General features: G+C 42.0%; 2 protein-coding genes across 4 annotated transcripts in view; one reads left to right on the top strand and one right to left on the bottom strand.

Annotated features, from left to right (window-relative positions):
* nrg4 (neuregulin 4) overlaps positions 1-19,837 on the bottom strand; it is an 87,010-nt gene that overhangs the window by 53,601 nt on the left and 13,572 nt on the right. The window lies entirely within an intron of this gene.
* tmem266 (transmembrane protein 266) overlaps positions 4,847-19,837 on the top strand; it is a 76,086-nt gene continuing 61,095 nt past the window's right edge. The window contains 1 exon segment of the mRNA XM_062963011.1: positions 4,847-4,978. The gene's annotated coding sequence lies outside the window, so the exon portion shown is untranslated.

The raw sequence follows: 19,837 nt of genomic DNA on the forward strand, positions 1-19,837 counted from the left end.
TGTATTTATGAATTTAGCACCAAAATATCACAATTTATTGAAAACATCGACTACAAAAATGTGTTGGATAATCCAGAACGTTGGATAAGTGAGTGTTGGATAAGTGAGACTCTACTGTATTAATATATAGTAAAATTATTTTAATTGAAATATGTACTTTCTGTATGTATATATGTGTATGTGTCCATATACATACATATATATTATTTTAATTAAAATTAATACATACTTTCTCTCTGTATGTATATAAGTGTATGTGTGTGTATTAATATATATGCACACATACACATATATACATACAGAAAGTACATATTAAGTTCGATTAAAATAATTTTACTCTCTCTATATATATTAATATATACGCACACATACATATGTATACAGAGAGAAAATACATATTAATTTCAATGAAAATAATTTTACTGCACATATATATATATATCTACTAGCTGTGCCCGGCCACGCGTTGCTGTGGCAAAGTGGTGGTGGTATTGGTTAAAAATTGTTGTGGAATTTTTATTTGACGTTATTTATATTTTTTTTAATTAATTTTATTGTAAGTTATCTTTTTATTTATTATATTTTATTATTTTACTGTATTAATTTTTAGTGTTTTAAATTATTTTTTTAGTGTTTTTATTATTTTTTATTGGGTTGCTAGGAGACCAAGTTGGAGGAGCTTAGCCTTCTAACTGGCAGCAATTGGATAGAAGCAATTATTCCTCTCCCTCTAATTAGGACTTTATTTTTCTTTTCTTTTTGTTGTATCAACCTAGAGGCGTGGATGATGGGTTGTGTTGTCAAATTTCGAGGTTGGGGGGGGGGGCTGTAGTTTTGTTGTTTTGTGGGTCGACGTGATACTATCACTCTTTTATATATAGATAGATATATATATATACAGTAATATTATTTTAATTGAAATTAATATGTACTTTCTGTATGTATGTATATATGTGTATATAATATATACATATACACTGTATGATATATAAAATTGTACAGCCAACCCCCCATGTGCATTTGATGCCCCCCTTTCCCTCCCAAATTGTACTATTACTACAAACTCTTTGAATGCCTCGCGCCCATTGGTTCACAGGGCCCCGCCACGTGATTGGCTCCCCCTGGCACGCGCACGGGCGGGGGGGGGGGGAGGAGGCGGGTGCGCGCGCACCTGCTCTTCCCTCCCTCTCTCTCTCTCTCTCTCTCTCTCTCTCTTTCCAGCTCAGTCCTTTTTTTCTTTTCTTTTTTTTTTACCGCGGGTTTGTTTCCATGGCGACCTAAGGAAGGAAGGAGGGATAGGAGAGAGAAGGATAGGAGGAGGATGAGCTCAAAAAGAAAAAAGAAAAAAAAAAGGCAGGGAGGAAAAGGAGGCGCGTGCACGAGAGAGAAGAGTGTGAGAAGAGAGGGAGGAAAGAATCATAGAATCATAGAATAGTAGAGTTGGAAGAGACCTCATGGGCCATCTAGTCCAACCCCCTGCTAAGAAGCAGGAAATCGCATTCAAAGCACCCCCGACAGATGGCCATCCAGCCTCTGCTTAAAAGCCTCCAAAGAAGGAGCCTCTACCACACTCCGGGGCAGAGAGTTCCACTGCTGAACAGCCCTCACAGTGAGGAAGTTCTTCCTGATGTTCAGGTGGAATCTCCTTTCCTGTAGTTTGAAGCCATTGTTCCCTTGTGTCCTAGTCTGCAGGGCAGCAGAAAACAAGCTTGCTCCCTCCTCCCTATGACTTCCCTTCACGTATTTGTACATGGCTCTCATGTCTCCTCTCCGCCTTCTCTTCTGCAGGCTAAACATGCCCAGCTCTTTAAGCCGCTCCTCATAGGGCTTGTTCTCCAGACCCTTAATCATTTGAGTCGCCCTCCTCTGGACGCTTTCCAGCTTGTCAACATCTCCCTTCAACTGTGGTGCCCAGAATTGGACGCAGTGTGATTCCAGGTGTGGTCTGACCAAGGCAGAATAGAACATGGGGAGCATGACTTCCCTGGATCTAGACGCTATTCCCCTCTTGATGCAGGACAGAATCCCGTTGGCTTTTTTAGCTGCCGCATCACATTGTTGGCTCATGTTTAACTTGTTGTCCACGAGGACTCCAAGGTCTTTTTCGCACACACTGCTGTCAAGCCAGGCCTCGTCCCCCATTCTGTCTCTTTGATTTCCATTTTTTCTGCCGAAGTGAAGTATCTTGCATTTGTCCCTGTTGAACTTCATTTTGTGAGTTTCGGCCCATCTCTCTAGTCTGTCAAGATCGTTTTGAATTCTGCTCCTGTCTTCTGGAGTGTTAGCTATCCCTCCCAGTTTGGTGTCGTCTGCAAACTTGATGATCGTGCCTTCTAACCCTTCGTCTAAGTCGTTAATAAAGATGTTGAACAGAACCGGGCCCAGGACGGAGCCCTGCTTGTGGCACTCCACTCGTGACTTCTTTCCATGATGAAGACGACGCATTGGTGAGAATCACCCTTTGGGTTCGTTCGCTTAGCCAATTACAGATCCACTTAACCGTAGTTTTGTCTAGCCCACATTTGACTAGTTTGTTTGCCAGAAGGTTGTGGGGGACTTTGTCGAAGGCCTTACTGAAATCCAGGTAGGCTACATCCACAAAGAGAGGAAGAAAGGAAAGAGAGGAGGAGAAAGGAAAAACTGGGGAAATGGCTGAAGGAAGGGAGGGAGGAAGAGAGGAATAAAGGAAGGAAGTGAAGAGGAAATGAAGGAAAGAAAGAAGAAAGGAAGGAATAAAGGAAGCGAGGAGAGAGGGACGGAGGAGAAAGAAAGAAGGAAGGAACGATGAGAAAGGAAGGATATAAAGGAAGAAGAAAGGAAGAAAGAAAGGTAGGAAGGAAGGAGGAGAAAAAGAAAGAAGGAAGGAAGAAGAAAGGAAGAAATGAAAGAGGAAGGAAGGAAGCAAGATATAAAGGAAGGAGAGGGATGAGCAAGGAAGAAGGATAGAAAGAAAGGAGGGAGGAGAAAGAGAAGGAAGAATCGAAGAGAGGAAGGAAGGAAGAAATAAAGGAAGGAAGGGAGGATATCAGGATATAAATGAAGGAAGAAGGAAGGAAGGAAGGAAGGAAGAAGCAAGGGAGGGAGGAGCAAGGAAGAAGGATAGAAAGAAAGGAGGGAGGAAAAAAGGAAGAGAGGAAGGAAGGGAAGAGGAATTAAAGGCAGAAGGAAGGATGAAATGAAGGAGGAAGGAAAGAAAAAGCAAGGGAGGAAATAAGGAGGATATGAAGGAAGGAAGGAAGATATAAAGAAAGGAGGGAGGGAGGAGAAAGGAAGGATATAAAGGAAGGAAAAGGAAGGAAAGAGGATGGGAGGGAGGAAGGAAAAAAAGCAAGCAAGCAATGAAGAAGATTAGAGAAGAGATGTTGAAAGTGAAGAGAAGAAAGGAAGGAAGGAAAGAATGGGGAAAGGGGTATTGAACATTAGGGAAGGAAGGAAGGAGAGAAGGAAGGAAGGAAGGTGTTGAAAAGGAGAGAAGAAAGGAAAGAGAATGGGGAAGAAGGCCCTGAAAATAAGAGAAGAAAGGAAGAATGGGGAATTAAGGAAGGGATGTTAGGAAGGAAGGAAGGAAGGAGAGAGAGGGAAGAGGATGTTGAAACGGAAGGAAAGAAGAAAGGAAGGCAGGAGAAGAGGATGTTGAAAAGGAAGGAGAGAAGAGAGAATGGGATGCTGAAAAGGAAGGAAGGAAAGAGGGAAGGGGAAATGGGAGGTTGAGAGGGAAGGGAGGAAAGAAGGAAGGAAAGGGAAAGGAGGAGGGAACGCTGAGAAGGAAGGAAGGAAGAAAGGAAGGAAGGAGAGAGTGAGAGAAGGGTATGTTAGGGAAGGAAGGGAGAAGGATGTTGGAAAGGAAGGAAGGAAAGGGAGAAGGGAAGGAAGGAAGGAGAAAGAAGGAAGGAAGGAAGGAGGGAGAAAGAAGGGAGGAAGGGATGTTGAGAAGCAAGGAGGGAAGGAGATAGAGCAGGGTATGTTAGGGAAGGAAGGAAGAAGGATGTCGGAAAGGAAGGAAGGAGAGGGAGAAGGGAAGGAAGGAAGGAGAAAGAAGGAAGGGATGTTGAGAAGCAAGGAAGGAAGGAAGGAAGGAAGGAAGGAAGGAAGGAAGGAAGGAAGGAAGGAAGGAAGGAAGGAAGGAAGGAAGGAAGGAAGGAGAGAACCATGGGGATGTTGAAAAGGAAGGAAGGAAGGAAGGAAGGAAGGAAGGAAGGAAGGAAGGAAGGAAGGAAGGAGAGAACCATGGGGATGCTGAAAAAGAAGGAGAGAAGGGAGAAGGGGATGTTGAAAAGGAAGGAAAGTGAGAAGAGAGGGAAGGAAGGAAGGAAGGAAGGAAGGAAGGAAGGAAGGAAGGAAGGAAGGAGGGAGAGAGAAGGGAGGAAGGGGATGTTGAGAAAGGAAGGAAGGAAAGCAGAAGAAGGAAGGAGAGAGAGAAGGGTATGTTAGGGAAGGAAGGAAGGAAGGAAGGAAGGAGCGAGAGAAGGGAGAAGGGGATGTTGCGAAGGAAGGAAGGAAGGAAGGAAAGCAGAAGAAGGAAGGAGGGAGAGAAGGGTATGTTAGGGAAGGAAGGAAGGAAGGAAGGAAGGAAGGAAGGAAGGAAGGAAGGAAGGAAGGAAGGAAGGAAGGAAGGAAGGAAGGAAGGAAGGAAGGAAGGAAGGAAGGAGCGAGAGAAGGGAGAATGGGGATGTCAGGAAGGAAGGAAGGAAGGGAGGGAGGGAGGGCGGGGGCGCGCTCCCGCGTCGGAACCCCGGGCCTGGAGGGAGCCGGGGGCGCGCGCGCTGCCTGCCTGCCTGCTGCTTGGCTTCCCTCCCTCCCTGCCGTGTCCCGCGTGCGCGCGCCTGATCCTCCTCCTCCTCCTCCTCCTCCTCTTCTTCCTATTCCTTCAGCTGCAGCTCCTTCTTCTTCCTCCTCCTTTTCCTTCCCTTTTGCAGCAACAGCAGGAGAAGCAGCAGCAGCAGAGCGTGGCAAGAAGCAGAAGCAGCAGCAGCAGCAGGTACGTGCTGCTCTTCCTCTTCCTCCTCCTCCTCCTCCTCCATCTCCTCCTTCCTCTCCCTCTGCAAAAAGGCGCACGTGCTCACCTGCTGCAATGGGGAGGTCTTTTTCCCCCTTGCAATATATTTCTGTCTATGTATATATATACATACATATGGAAATGGTGTATGGAAAGAGAGGGGAGGGGGGAGTGTGAGTGTGCTGCGCGTGCGTGGGGAGTGTTGGGGGGGGGGGGGGGAGGGCGCGTGTTTGTGTCCAGGGAAGTCCCTCTGGCGACTGGCAAAAGCAGGGCTTCCCCCCCCCTTTTTTTATCTCCCCCCCCCCTCCCCTATCCTTCCAAGCCAAAGCCCATGGCAAAGCCCGGCATCCCTTCCTGAATCCCAGGGATGCGGAGAGGCGTCTCAAGGCAAAGGAGGCCACACTGGGGCTTTAAACCGAGCTAAACCCTGGGAAGGACTCGGACAGGGTAAGAGCTGCTCTGCAAGGGGACTCTTCACTCAGCCAGAGTCCCATTTCTTGCAGGTTTTTCAGCAGAGGCCGGATAGCCGTCTGTCGGGAAGGCTTGGATTGTGTATTTCCCTGTGACAAGAATATTATCGTTTCCTATTTTAGGAGTTTTTTCAGTAGCGGCCAGATGGCCATCTGTCGGGAGGGCTTGGGTTGTGTATTTTCCTGTGACAAGAATATTATCATGTCCTCCTATTGGACTTTTTTAGTACAGGCCAGATGGCCCTCTGTCGGGAGGGCTTGGGTTGTGTATTTCCCTGTGACAAGAATATTATCATGTCCTCCTATTGGACTTTTTTAGTACAGGCCAGATGGCCCTCTGTCGGGAGGACTTGGATTGTGTATTTTCCCTTGATAATAATAGGAATATGTTGACATTTACTTCTTTAGGAATTTCAGTAGAGGCCGGATGGCCATCTGTCGGGAGGGTTTGGATTATGTATTTTTCTGTGACAATAAGAATATTATCATTGTGTTGACAAATATTATCATTGTGTTGACAAATATTATCATTGTGTTGTCAAATATTATCATTGTGTTGTCATTATTATCATTTCCTCCTTTAGGATTTTTTCATAGAGGCCGGATAGCCATCTGTCAGGAAGGCTTGGATTGTGTATTTTCCCTTGATAATAATAGGAATATGTTGACATTTATTTCTTTAGGGATTTTTCAGTAGAGGCCAGATGGTTATCTGTCAAGAGGGCTTGCATTGTGTATTATCCTGTGGCAATAAGAATATTATTATTTCTTCCTTTAGGAGTTTTTTAGTACAGGCCAGATGGTCATCTGTCAGGAGGGTTTGGATTGTGTATTTTCCCTTGATAATAATAGGAATATGGTGACATTTACTTCTTTAGGAGTTTTTCAGTGGAGGCCGGGTGGCCATCTGTCGGGAGGGCTTGCATTATGTGTTTTTCTGTGACAATAAGAATATTATCATTGTGTTGTCAAATATTATCATTGTGTTGTCATTATTATCATTATCATTGGTTTTCAGTAGAGGCTGGATGGCCATCTGTCGAGAGGGCTTGGATTGTATATTTTCCTGTAACATTAAGAATATTATCATTTCCTCCTTTACAAGTTTTTTCATAGAGGCCGGATAGCCATCTGTCAGGAAGGCTTGGATTGTGTATTTTCCCATGATAATAATAGGAATATGGTGACATTTACTTCTTTAGGAATTTTTCAGTGGAGGCCGGGTGGCCATCTGTCGGGAGGGCTTGGATTATGTATTTTTCTATGACAATAAGAATATTATCATTGTGTTGACAAATATTATCATTGTGTTGTCAATATTATCATTTCCTCCTTTAGGAGTTTTTCAGTAGAGGCCGGATAGTCATCTATCAGGAGGGCTTGAATTGTGTATTTTTCTGTGACAATAAGAATATTATAATTTCCTCCTTTAGGCATTTTTCAGTGCAGGCCGGGTGGCCTTCTGTTGGGAGGGCTTGGATTGTATATTTTCTTGTGACAATAATAAGAATATTATTATCATTTCCTCCTTTATGGGTTTTTCAGTACAGGCCAGGTGGCCATCTGTCGGGAGGGCTTGGATTGTGTATTTTCCTATGCCAATAAGAATATTATCATTTTTTTCCTTTCGGAGTTTTTCAGTAGAGGCCGGATGGCCATCTGTCAGGAGGGCTTGGATTGTGTCTTTTCCTTTGAGAATAATAAGAATAGGTTAACCTGAAGTATGGTGGCGTTTCCTTTTAGCAGAGGCTGGATGGCCATCTGTCAGGAGGGTTTTAATTATATTTTCCTATTATTATTATTATTATTATTATTATTATTATTATTATTATTATTATGTACTTGGATTGTATATCTGATAATAATATGAATAGGTTTCCTTGTAGTGTGGTGGCGTCTCTGAGGGTTTTTTTTAAGCAGAGGCGGAATGGCCATCTATCAGGAGGGCTTTGATTATATTTTCCTTTAATTATCACTATTATTATTATTTATTACCTGCCTCTCCTTGCAGCTCGAGACAGGATACAGTGAGATAAAACACTATTAAAATAAATATAACAAATACAGACAGGTAAAAATGCAGAGGGTTTTCAGCAGAGGCTGGATGGCCATCTGTTGGGAGGGCTTCGATTGTATTTTCCTTTAATTATTATTATTATTATTATTATTATTATTATTATTATTATTATTATTATTATTATACGATCTGAAGAGAAACCAGAGGAGGAAGGAAGCACATATATATATGTATATAGATACATATATAGCACACACACATATAGATACAGAATATGTGTGCTATATATGTATATGTAGAGATATGCATATATAGAGATATGTGAGATATATATATATCTATATATATAAAAGAGTGATGGCATCACGGCGACCGACAAAACAACAAAACTACAGGCCCCCCAACCTCGAAATTTGACAACACAACCCATCATCCACGCCTCTAGGTTGATACAACAAAAAGAAAAGAAAAATAAAGTCCTAATTAGAGGGAAAGGAATAATTGCTTTTATCCAATTGCTGCCAGTTAGAAGGCTAAGCTCCTCCAACTTGGTCTCCTAGCAACCCAATAAAAAATAATAAAAAACACTAAAAAATAATTAAAAACACTAAAAGATTAATACAATAAAATACTATAATAACAGAAAATAACTAAAAATAATACAAGAAAATAATAAAATATAATAAATAAAAAGATAACTTACAATAAAATTAATTAAAAAATACAAATAACGTCAAATAAAAATTACACAACAATTTTTAACCAATACCACCACCACTTTGCCACAGCAACGCGTGGCCGGGCACAGCTAGTATATATATATATATGCGCAGATATATATATATATACACACACACACATACACATAGATCTGTATATATACAGATATGTATATATACAAGTATAGCACACATATTATTTCTAGTCTTTTGAATACCAGGATAAATTGTACAGTGGGAGGAGATAGGGAAATATAATGTATATATTCAGCTTTATCACACCTATTTACTGTATTATTATAAGTGTCTTATTTAACTCACTGGATAGAGTTTTATTGAGTTGTATAGCCCCCGGTGGCGCAGTGGGTTAAACCCTTGTGCCAGTAGGACTGCTGACTTAAAGGTTGGGTTGCTGACCTGAAGGTTGCCGGTTCGAATCCAACCCGGGCATAGCGCGGATGAGCTCCCACTGTCAGCTCCAGCTCTATGAGAGAAACCTCCCACAAGGATGGTTAAAAACATCAAAACATCCGGGCAATGTCCCCTGGGCTATGTCTGAAAGGTCAGCGGTTTGAATCCAGAGAACAGGGTGAGCTCCCACTGTTAGCCCCAGCTCCTGCCAACCTAGCATTTCGGAACCATGCAAATATGAGTAGATCAATAGGTACTGCTCTGGCGGGAAGGTAACGGCGCTCCATGCAGTCATGCCATTGGCCACATGACCTTAGAGGCGTCTCGTGTCAGGAGCGACTTGAGACTGAAAAAGCCCCCCTCGGCTTATACTCGGGTGAGGGTCCTGGTTGGCTTATATTTGGGTCAGCTTATACTCGAGAATATATGGTACATTTATTATTTTTCTCTATTATTATTGGAATTATTACATTTATTATTTTTCTCTATTATTGTTGCTACTATTACATATATTTTACTCTCTTTTTATTATTATTAATAATACATTTATTATTTCACTCTGATATTATTATTATTGCATTTATTATTTTATGCTATTATTACAAGTATTATTTTCCTGTATTTATTATTATTATTACATGTATTATTTTACTCTGTTATTATTAAAAGGACACGTTATGTTGTAATTACTGAATTTACGACTTTAGCACCAAAATATCACGATGTATTGAAAACATTGACTACAAGAATGGCTTGGATTATCCAGAGGCTTGGATAAGCGAGGCTTGGATAAATGAGACTCTACTATACTTGTATTATTTTCCTGTATTTATTACTATTATTATATGTATTATTTTACTCTATTATTATTAAAAGGATCCATAAGCACATTGACATTGAAGAAGATGAGAATCATGATTTGATCAGTGATTGACAGTCTTCATCTTAAATTTGAGCTTGATGTAAATATTCAAAAACATTTAACCTACTGATGCCTCGATTAATGTAATTTTATCGGTATCTATTTTTATTTCTGAAATTTACCACCCTCGGCTTATACTGAAGTCAATGTTTTCCCAGTTTTTTGGTGGTAAAATTAGGTGCCTCGGCTTATACTCGAGTATATACGGTAGATAGATAGATAGATAGTTATCTGTGGTTTTGGATCTAAGCAAAATGCCCAACTGCAGCAAAATGACATTACATCTGTGGCTCTTGAAGGAGTTAATTATAGATCAATCTTGTCAGCAGTTCTGTTGCATTTATTTCCATATGCGGTGGCTTGTCTTAACATTTGCTGCTACCTTTTTCTTCAAAAATATATGACTTTGGGGGTACGGGAACAATTGTAGATGAATGAAGATGAAAACACCATCTTGACGTTGAGATGTTAGTTCAGAAATGCTTCCATAGCCATTTAAAAATGCCAAAGTGACGGCCTGATTAGTCAGAGGAAGTTGCTTTTTTTCGTGAGTTGTATTTGTTGACGCTTTATTCACTTTAAAGTGTCCTGGCTCAATGCTATGGGATCCCGAGAGTTGTCGTTTTGCACCCTCTTTTGATGCCACACCAAACTACAACTCCCCAAATTCCACACCATGGAAGTTTAAAGTGGTATCCAACCACATTCCTTCTCCAGTGTAGCCTTGGTGACTTTTAACAGAAAAGTCCATGCGCAGATGCCAATTGATCCTCATTTGCAACCGCGCATGCGCAGATTCGTCATCTCACCTTTCCTTATAAGGCTAGAAAGTGGGCGCTACCGCCCCCTGGTGGGCGCTGCAGTGATCCAGGGGGGCGGTGATGGCACCTATTAGGACATGGGGGCGGGGCCAGAGGAGGGGCGGGGCCTCTTCCCAAGTGCGGGAGACAGGGCTGAGCACCTGAGGGGCCTGTTAGGACACAGGGGGCGGAGCTAGAAGAGTGGGCGTGGCTTCTTCCCAAGAGCCCGAGACAGGGCTGAGGATTTATACCTCTCCTGAGGTGCTTGTTGCGACACAGAGGGCGGAGCTATGGAAGGGGGCGGGGTCTCCTTCTAAGAGCCTGAAATAGGGCTGAGCCTCTATATTTCTCCTGAGAGGCCTTTTAGGACTAAAGGGCAGGGCTAGAGAAGGGGGCGGGGCCTCCTTCCAAGAGCCCGAGACAGGGCTGAGCCTCTATATTTCTCCTAAGACTGAAGGGTGGGGCTAGGGCTAGGGGAGGGGCCTCTTACCAAGAGCGTGAGACAGGGCTGAGCCTCTATATTTCTCCTGAGAGGCCTTTTAGGACTAAAAGGCGGGGCTATGGGTGGGGGGCGGAGCCTCTTCCCAAGAGCCCGAGACAGGGCTGAGCCTCTATACTTCTCCTGAGAGGCCTTTTAAGACTAAAGGGCGGGGCTATGGGTGGGGGCGGGGCTTCTTCCCAATAGCCCGAGACAGGGCTGAGCCTCTATATTTCTCCTGAGAGGCCTTCTAGGATTAAAGGGCGGGGCTAGGGGCAGGGGCGGGGCTTCTTCCCAATAGCCCGAGACAGGGCTGAGCCTCTATACCTCCCCTGAGGCGCTTGTTAGATCACGGGAGCAGGGTCAGGCACTTGGGAAGAAGCCCCGCCCCCTCCTCTAGCCCCGCCCCCTGTGTCCTGGCAGGCGCCGCAGGACAGGGATAGAAGCTCAGCCCTGCCTCAGTGCTCGTAACTCCGCCCATCCCAGCCCTGGCCAACCATTTGTGGCGCTCCATGCAGTCATGCCGGCCACATGACCTAGGAGGTGTCTGTGGACAACGCCGGCTCTTTGGCTTAGAAATAGAGATGAGCACCAACTCCCAGAGTCGGATATGACTGGACTTAACGTCAGGGGAAAACCTTTACCTTTTTGGTCCTGAATAATCCTCTTGTATTTGGCGGAGAGCTTTGAATTCTCTCTGTGTGTGAACCAGGGCACTTTGGGGGAACCCAAGGAGGATGTGACGGATAAGAAGCATGTCTGCATGGCAAATGTTTCTGCACAAAGTCAGCCGAGCTCTCTCTCTCCCGCTCCCTCTCTGAGCTTATATCTTGCAGACTGATGAAAGTTAATAAATGTTCAATAGCAATACAACGCAAGGTTGAAGCAAGTTCTTCACTGGTTGCTAAGTGACTGCATCACAGCCTACAGAATACAGCCTATATAATCCTATCACTATTATATATATATATATATATATATATATATATATATATATATATATATATATATATATACACACACACACACACACACACACACACACACACACACACATACACATAGTATACCGTGTTTCCCTGAAAATAAGACAGTGTCTTATATTAATTTTTGCTCCCAAAGATGTGCTAGGTCTTATTTTCAGGGGATGACTTATTTTTCCATGAAGAAGAATTCACTTTTATTGTTGAACAAAAAATGAACATTATATATTGTACAGTAGTTGTCATCACAAACCAGCATAACCAGACAAACTGTGAATCCTATCAAGAATTTATTGTTATTACAGTAGAGTCTCACTTATCCAACACTTGCTTATCCAACGTTCTGGATTATCCAACACATTTTTGTAGTCAATGTTTTCAATACATTGTGATATTTTGGTGCTAAATTCGTAAATACAGTATTTACTACATACCATTACTGCGTCTTGAACTACTTTTTCTATAAATATTGTTGTTAAACATTATATTTTAGTGCTTAATTTCTAAAACATAACTTAATTTGATGTGTAATAGGCTTTTCCTTAATCCCTCCTTATTATCCAACATATTCGCTTATCCAACGTTCTGCTGGCCCATTTATGTTGGATAAGTGAGACTCTACTGTACCATCATTTCCATGTACAACACTCTATGGTACGTACATTTACCAAACCCACATATTCTAGTGTTCTCTTCATTGGGCCTGCTTCCAAACAAAAACTTTGCTAGGTCTTACTTTCAGGGGATGCCTTATATTTAGCAATTCAGCAAAACCTCTACTAGGTCCTATTTTCCGGGGATGTCTTATTTTCAGGGAAACAGGGTAGTAGAGGTACGCGTGTACATGCATATAAAGTAGAAACACTCGTATCATTCTCATTCTACTAATTCGTGCAATTAAAAGAGATTCACGTGCAGTTTAAAACAAGTGATAGCAAAGCAGTGGGAAATAAATGCCATGGGATGGATAAGGCAAAGCCCAATTGGTCTCGATTATCTCGTTTCTTCCTTGTTGTGTGGATGATAGGAGAGAGAGCCCTGGTGAGGAAGAAACAAGTCTAGCAACTTATTTCCATTGTCTCCTCCCTTTAAGATGTCTATTATATACAGCAAAAAGGAAAAAAAGAAAAGTATGGTATATAATATAAAACAAAGTAAGTTATGTTATATACTTCTATAGTGATATAGTCACATATATTACTAGCTGTGCCCGGCCACGCGTTGCTGTGGCGAAGTCTGGTGGTATGGGAAATAAAGTATTGAGGAATTGGTGGTAGTTAAGGTCAAGGGTAAAGGTTTTCTCCTAACATTAAGTCCAGTTGTGTCCGACTGCATACTGAAGTGGATTATATGGCAGTGTGGAGTCAAGATAATCCAGTTCAAAGCAGATAATATAAGATTATAAATGGGTTATATAGCTGTGTGGAAGGGCCTTGAGTTTACCCTGCCATATAATCCAGTTCAAATCTGATAATCTGTATTTTATAGGCAGTGTGGAAGAGGCCTAAGTGAGGCCTAACTCTGCCTATCCCTTGGGCTGAGTGGGTTGCTAGGAGACCAAGTGGGCGGAGCTTAGCCTTTTAACTGGCAGCAATTGGATGAAAACAATTCTTCCTCTCCCTCTAATTAGGACTTTATATTTCTTTTCTTTTTGCTGTATGAACGCAGAGGCATGGATGAGGGGTTGTGCTGCCAAGTTTAGTATTTCTGGGATGTGTAGTTTTGTTGTTTTGTCCTAGGCCAAAATTTCATTACCCTTTTATATATATAGATAGATAGCTAAAAACTCAATAATAGGTTTGTGAAGGGACTCATTCTTTTTAATCTTCCTGCAGAGTTTGGCTTTCAATAGGATGGTCCCTCTGTCTCTGTGGATTCCACCATCCACAGCTCGAATATCTCTCTCTCTTAAACCTTGACTTTGGTATTTTATACAAGGGGCATCCTTTTATTTATTTTGTATTTTATTTATTTGGTTCCCCGTGTGTTTCCGTATCCACTGCGGCCCATTTGTTTTGGTGTCCACTGCAGGTCCTGGAGCCAAACCCCGGCAGAGACTGAGACTGTAGTTTTAGTTCAGGGGTTTAGTTGAAATCCAAAATACTTGGAAGGCCAAAGTTTACCAAACTGAACTTACTTCCAATAGATTGTAATTTCAAGAGATATTCTATACATTTGATGTCATCAACACAGGATCTCAATGAATCAAAAGAACTTTTGGTCAAGGTTTTTTCTAGAATAAGCTTTTCAATACCTGTGAAGTCTTAAAAGATATATTAACCAATATTATTTTGCAAAGGTTGAATGTGTTTATATTATGTTTATATTATGTTGGTTGCCAAATCCAATTGGTGTTTAAATAGTGGAGACTACTTGATATGTTTTGACTTTAGTCCACATTTAAGCCTTGATAATTACAATTTCCTTTAAACATTACAGTCTGGAAGATACTACTGTGGATTACAACAGTTGACTGTACTTAGTATTTTTCATTATTGTTGTTAACTCTCAGGTAATATTGTATGTATATGATGCTCTAAATTACATAGTGCAACTTATGTTTTGAAACTTTATAGTATTTGCTTATCTTTTTGACATAGAAAGAAGATAGCTCTATACTCAGAGAGGCCTGGCTATTTCTGTGGCCTTTGCAAGATGCTCTAATATACACATCTCGTTGTATGTTTTGAACCTTTATAGTGTTTGCTTATCTCTTCGACATTGTCGAAGTTTGCCCATGCCTGATGGAAAAAATCACTCATAGTATCCAATCCTTGCAACTTCAACAAGGAAGTCCTGCAAATGATAAGACCCTTATTTTCTCCTCCACCGGCCACCACGTTGCAAGCCATGACAACTTGCTATTAGTTCTTCTGGCTTCAGAGACGGGCGGGAGTTTCGTTCTTGTTAACAGTGCAAAACTAATAGATCTGCGAAAGCGTGACTTGAAACCTCTCCTGCCTAATGCATTATCAGAAGTGCCAATTGAATTCTATTTCCAGAAAATGTTATTGTGGAAGGCGATGATGTAAAAGGAACTCTCGCGTTTGGCTTCCTTTGCCTACCAATGGCTTTTTCTCAGAGTTACTGTGAAATAATATTTTCCTGTACAATATGCAAATTGTGGTGAAATTCTGCATTTTCCCACCCTTTTAGAATGCTTGCCTTTCCGCCTAGGTTTTGAAAGTGTCAACAGAAGAAATCCTTGTCAGGCATAAGGCCAGGAATAAGTTTATTTACTTCACTTCTATGGCGTTTGTTGCACTTGAGACACCTTTTTTACCTAGCACTACACCAGAGTCCGGTAGTACTAACTACAGCAGTTTATTAAGGAAAGCATTTACCAAGGGAGAAAAGGGCATTTTTCAAAAGAGCAGTAGAAAAGAAGCTATAAAATAGCAGTAGTCCATTTACAAAAGAGCAATAGCCCAAAAATGACAAAGTACATAAAATCAAGGAAGTCAAGAACATAGGCATAAATCCATAAGCATGAAAGCAGAACTTTTCCCAAGTCAAAATTATTCCAGAAACATAGGTAAACACATGAACGTGAGAGCTGAAACAGGAACCTGAAACCTTTGGCAATGTCTGCTCTGAGAGATATGAGTAAACATAACTTAATTTAAGCCTAAACCTGACCAAGTACCCATGAGATCATGCCTCACACACCTGTGTTTCAAGGACTTCCCGTGGAGTCCTTCTGAACATCTAATTAATCTATCCTTCACTCCTTCCATGCAAAGACCTAATCTGATTTCATAGGAAAACTCCCCATCAGCTGAAGGCTGATTCCCAAGAGAAATGGATCTTTCACCGGTTTCCCTTTCCCCGGTTGCTAAGGAACAAACTGTCGCAGCTCAGGTTAGCTTCACCTTGCTAAAGACACCAGGCTGCACACAGATCGTAGTCTTTTGTAGTTTATTAGGAAATAAGGAAAAGATAGTTCATAAAAGGCAAAAGTTCAGTTCCAAAAGATAGTTCCAAAAACAAGGCTGTAAGAACAAATCCATGGAAACATTAGGCATGAAGCAAGGTCCTTAAAACGAAGCCAAAGTCGCAGAAACGAGGATACATCCAGGCTATAAGATAATACAAGAAAGCAGACTTAATTCTTGATTCAAGTGAGGAATTGCTTTGACAAAGATTTCCCTCTCAGCAGACTGTTTTAATAGCATACCATGAAGGCATTTCTTTGCCCTTTGACCTCCCTCTTCTTTGCTATTCTGAGACTTCTGTGTAACCCCCGAAATTCCAAACAACTGGCCCGATCTAGAAACACGGCCTCATCATCGCTTTTAAGGCCACAGGCTCGTTAGTGTTATCAGGCTGAGGCTGGGAGCTATTCTCCCTTAATGCTTCTTGCACCTGAAAACCATCATCAGTAACAACATCATTTCTTCCCGTGGGAAAGCCTCCCTGCTCCTCATCTCCCACAGCAGGGACATTCTGCACCTGAATCCCATAATTCCCATCAGTCATCTTGAAACTCATCCTGAACCTGAATCCCATCATCTTGAAACTGCATCCCAGAATCCTCATCAGAGTCACACAAAGGCTGAGTCACAACACAAACATTGGAATCCCAAATATCCTCTGTCTGCACTTTTCTCTGATATAAAGCCTGCAATTCATCCTGATCCAGTAGGAATCCCATCATTCCTCTCATCCTCTGATAAATCCCCAGCTTCTTACTGAGCCCCAACAGAGCCGAAAGTGTGGAAGCAATGGCTACTTGCAACGGGAACATCTGGAAATATTGATGGTGCGATTTGCATGGGGTTGGGAAATACGTTTGGCGGCAATTCAATTTTTGACGTTTGATTAACTTTTAATTAGGAGATAAAATAAACGCATTGCTTGGCTGGTCAAAACCATCACCTTCCCAAGGAAGCTGCTGCTCTTCCCACCCTCTGCTGCCGAGATCAGATTAAATCGTAATCTTTGCAAAACAGGGCTTTTCCCCCTGCTATTTTTCCCCTTGCTGTGTAGCTATATATAAATATGTAAAAATGATATATTTTTTTCCGCCAAAGGGTTCATTTATTCAGGACCATTACAGCATGTCTACTAAGGGGAGGATCTCTGTAAGAAGCAACTGCATATAAGTAGTTAGTAGGCAAAGCTATGACCACAGTCTGTGACTTTGTGATTGAAAATTTGGATTCGCTCAAAATCTCCCATCTTGAAACATGTTCCAGCAGCATTCTCTCCTGACGTTTCGCCCACATCTGTGACAGGCATCCTCAGAGGTTGTGAGGTCTGCTGGAAACTAGTCAAGTGGTGTTTATATATCTGCGAAATAATGTCCAGGGTGGGAAAAAGAAAGAACTCTTGTCTGTTGGAGGCAAGTGTGGATGTTGCAATTGGCCACCTTGATTAGCATTGAATGGCCATGCAACTTCAAAGTCTGGTTGTTTACTGTCTGGGGAATCCTTTGTTGGGAGGTGTTAGCTGGCCCACATCTGTGGCAGGCATCACTGGGTTGTTGTGATTTTTCCGGGCTGTATGGCCATGTTCCAGAAGCATTCTCTCCTGACGTTTTGCCCACATCTGTGGCAGGCATCACTGGGTTGTTGTGATTTTTCCGGGCTGTACAGCCATGTTCCAGAAGCATTCTCTCCTGACGTTTAGCCCACATCTGTGGCAGGCATCACTAGGTTGTTGTGATTTTTCCGGGCTATATGGCCATGTTCCAGAAGCATTCTCTCCTGATGTTTCACCCACATCTGTGGCAGGTATCACTGGGTTGTGAGGTTTCCGGGCTGTACGGCCATGTTCCAGAAGCATTCTCTCCTGACGTTTCGCCCACATCTGTGGCAGGCATCACTGGGTTGTTGTGATTTTTCCGGGCTGTACAGCCATGTTCCAGAAGCATTCTCTCCTGACGCTTCGCCCACATCTATGTCAGGCATCACTGGGTTGTTGTGAGTTTTCTGGGCTGTACAGCCATGTTCCAGAAGCATTCTCTCCTGACGTTTCGCCCACATCTGTGGCAGGCCTTGCAGCTTCAAAGTCTGGTTGTTTACTCCCTGGGGGAACCCTTTGTTGGGAGGTGTTAGATGGCCCCGATCGAGTCACGTCTGGAATTCCTCTGTTTTCTGAAAGTTGTTCTTTATTTGCTGATTTTAGAATTTTTTTCATACTGGTAGCCATATCCAAACGGTTTGGTTGCGCTTCGAGTGATTCGTGTTGTGTTCAATTGACTGGCAGGAGCGTTTTCATGAACGGCAACCTTTGAAATCCACCATATTTGGGCTTTAACGTCTCGTTCCGCGACGGCGGTCTGAACAGGATGCATTGTGACACATTCAAGGAAATGGTTTTAACAGCCACAGGCTGCGCATATTATGCCACACGCCGCACATTGCGCTAAAATCTGTCAGAACGTTTTAGTTACAATGGTTTGTGGCGCGGGACGGGCCAGTTCGGCATATGCTTCTAAATGGAAATCTGGCATATAAATATTGTCCAGCCACACACATACATACATATTTTCACTTTTATTATGTGTACTTGGCGGTGCCCGGGTTATTTTGTGTTGCGTTGACTGTTTATTGTCTATGTCTTGTTTTGCACTTTATTGTATTTTGTATGCCACACCTTGAGTGTTTTGTGAGCCGCCCAGAGTCCCTCTGGGACATGGTGGTGGGATATAAATAAAGTTATTGTTGTTGTTATTATTATTATTATTATTATTATTATTATTATTACTACTAGCTGTGCCCGGCCACACGTTGCTGTGGCAAAGTGGTGGTGGTATTGGTTAAGAATTGTTGTGTAATTTTTATTTGACGTTATTTGTATTTTTTAATTAATTTTATTGTAAGTTATCTTTTTATTTATTATATTTTATTATTTTCTTGTATTATTTTTAGTTATTTTCTGCTATTATAGTATTTTATTGTATTAATTTTTTTAGTGTTTTTAATTATTTTTAGTGTTTTTTATTATTTTTTATTGGGTTGCTAGGAGACCAAGTTGGAGGAGCTTAGCCTTCTAACTGGCAGCAACTGGATAAAAGCAATTATTCCTCTCTCTCTAATTAGGACTTTATTTTTCTTTTCTTTTTGTTGTATCAACCTAGAGCCGTGGATGATGGGTTGTGTCGTCAAATTTTGAGGTTGGGAGGCCTGTAGTTTTGTTTTGTGGGTCGCCGTGATGCCATCACTCTTTTATATATATAGATTATTATTATTATTGAAGAAGGCATTGGTTGTGTTGGGTTGTTAGGTAATAATTCATTAAGTGAATTTGTTGAAGTATTTATTAGAAAAAAGTCAGTCTTGGATTTCGTTTGTTATGAATGCTCCCATTAGAAATTACATAACGATGTGGGTGAACTACAATTCCCAGAATCGTGAGTCAATCCTCCCCAAACCGGGCCTGTATGCACAGCTGGCCATGTTGGATTTGTGTACCAAGTTTGGTCCAGATCTGACGTTGCCTAGGTTCAGTGCTCTCTGGATGAGGGCGAACTACAACTCCCAAAATCAAAGTCCATTCTCACCAACCCCTGCAGTATGTTCACTTGGTCATAGGGCTTCTCTGTGCCAAGTTTGGTCCCAGTCCATTGTTGGTGGGGTTCACAGTATCAGTGATGGTACTGCAAGTCCCATTATCCGTGGCAAGTTTGGTCCAGATCCATTGTTGGTTGGGTTCACAGTGCTCTCTGGATGTAGGTCAAGTACAACTCTTGTAAGTCGTGGTGTGAATTCTCCCCAAAACTCTTGTCCAGTTGCTGATCAATTCCTCTGTGAATTATGTGTCTTAGGAAAGTCTGCTTCAGGGTGAGAAGAGCGGGGTAGAAATATAGTAAAATAGGAAAGGGTTAAGGGAGAGGCAGTTTAGGAAACCCTGGGATGTCCATTCTTGTTGTGACTCAGCTGGAACCTCAGATTGACTCTGATGAGGATGATGGGATTCAGGTTCAAAATCAGGTTCGAAATGTCCCTGTTGTGGAAGATGAGGAACAAAGAGTGCAAGTTCATTTTCCCACAGCAAGGAATGATGTTGTTGATACTGAAACTAGCCAGGTGCAAAT

The sequence above is a fragment of the Anolis carolinensis genome, unplaced genomic scaffold (assembly GCF_035594765.1).
Source record: "Anolis carolinensis isolate JA03-04 unplaced genomic scaffold, rAnoCar3.1.pri scaffold_11, whole genome shotgun sequence".
In the NCBI taxonomy this organism is placed as follows: Eukaryota; Metazoa; Chordata; class Lepidosauria; order Squamata; family Dactyloidae; genus Anolis; species Anolis carolinensis.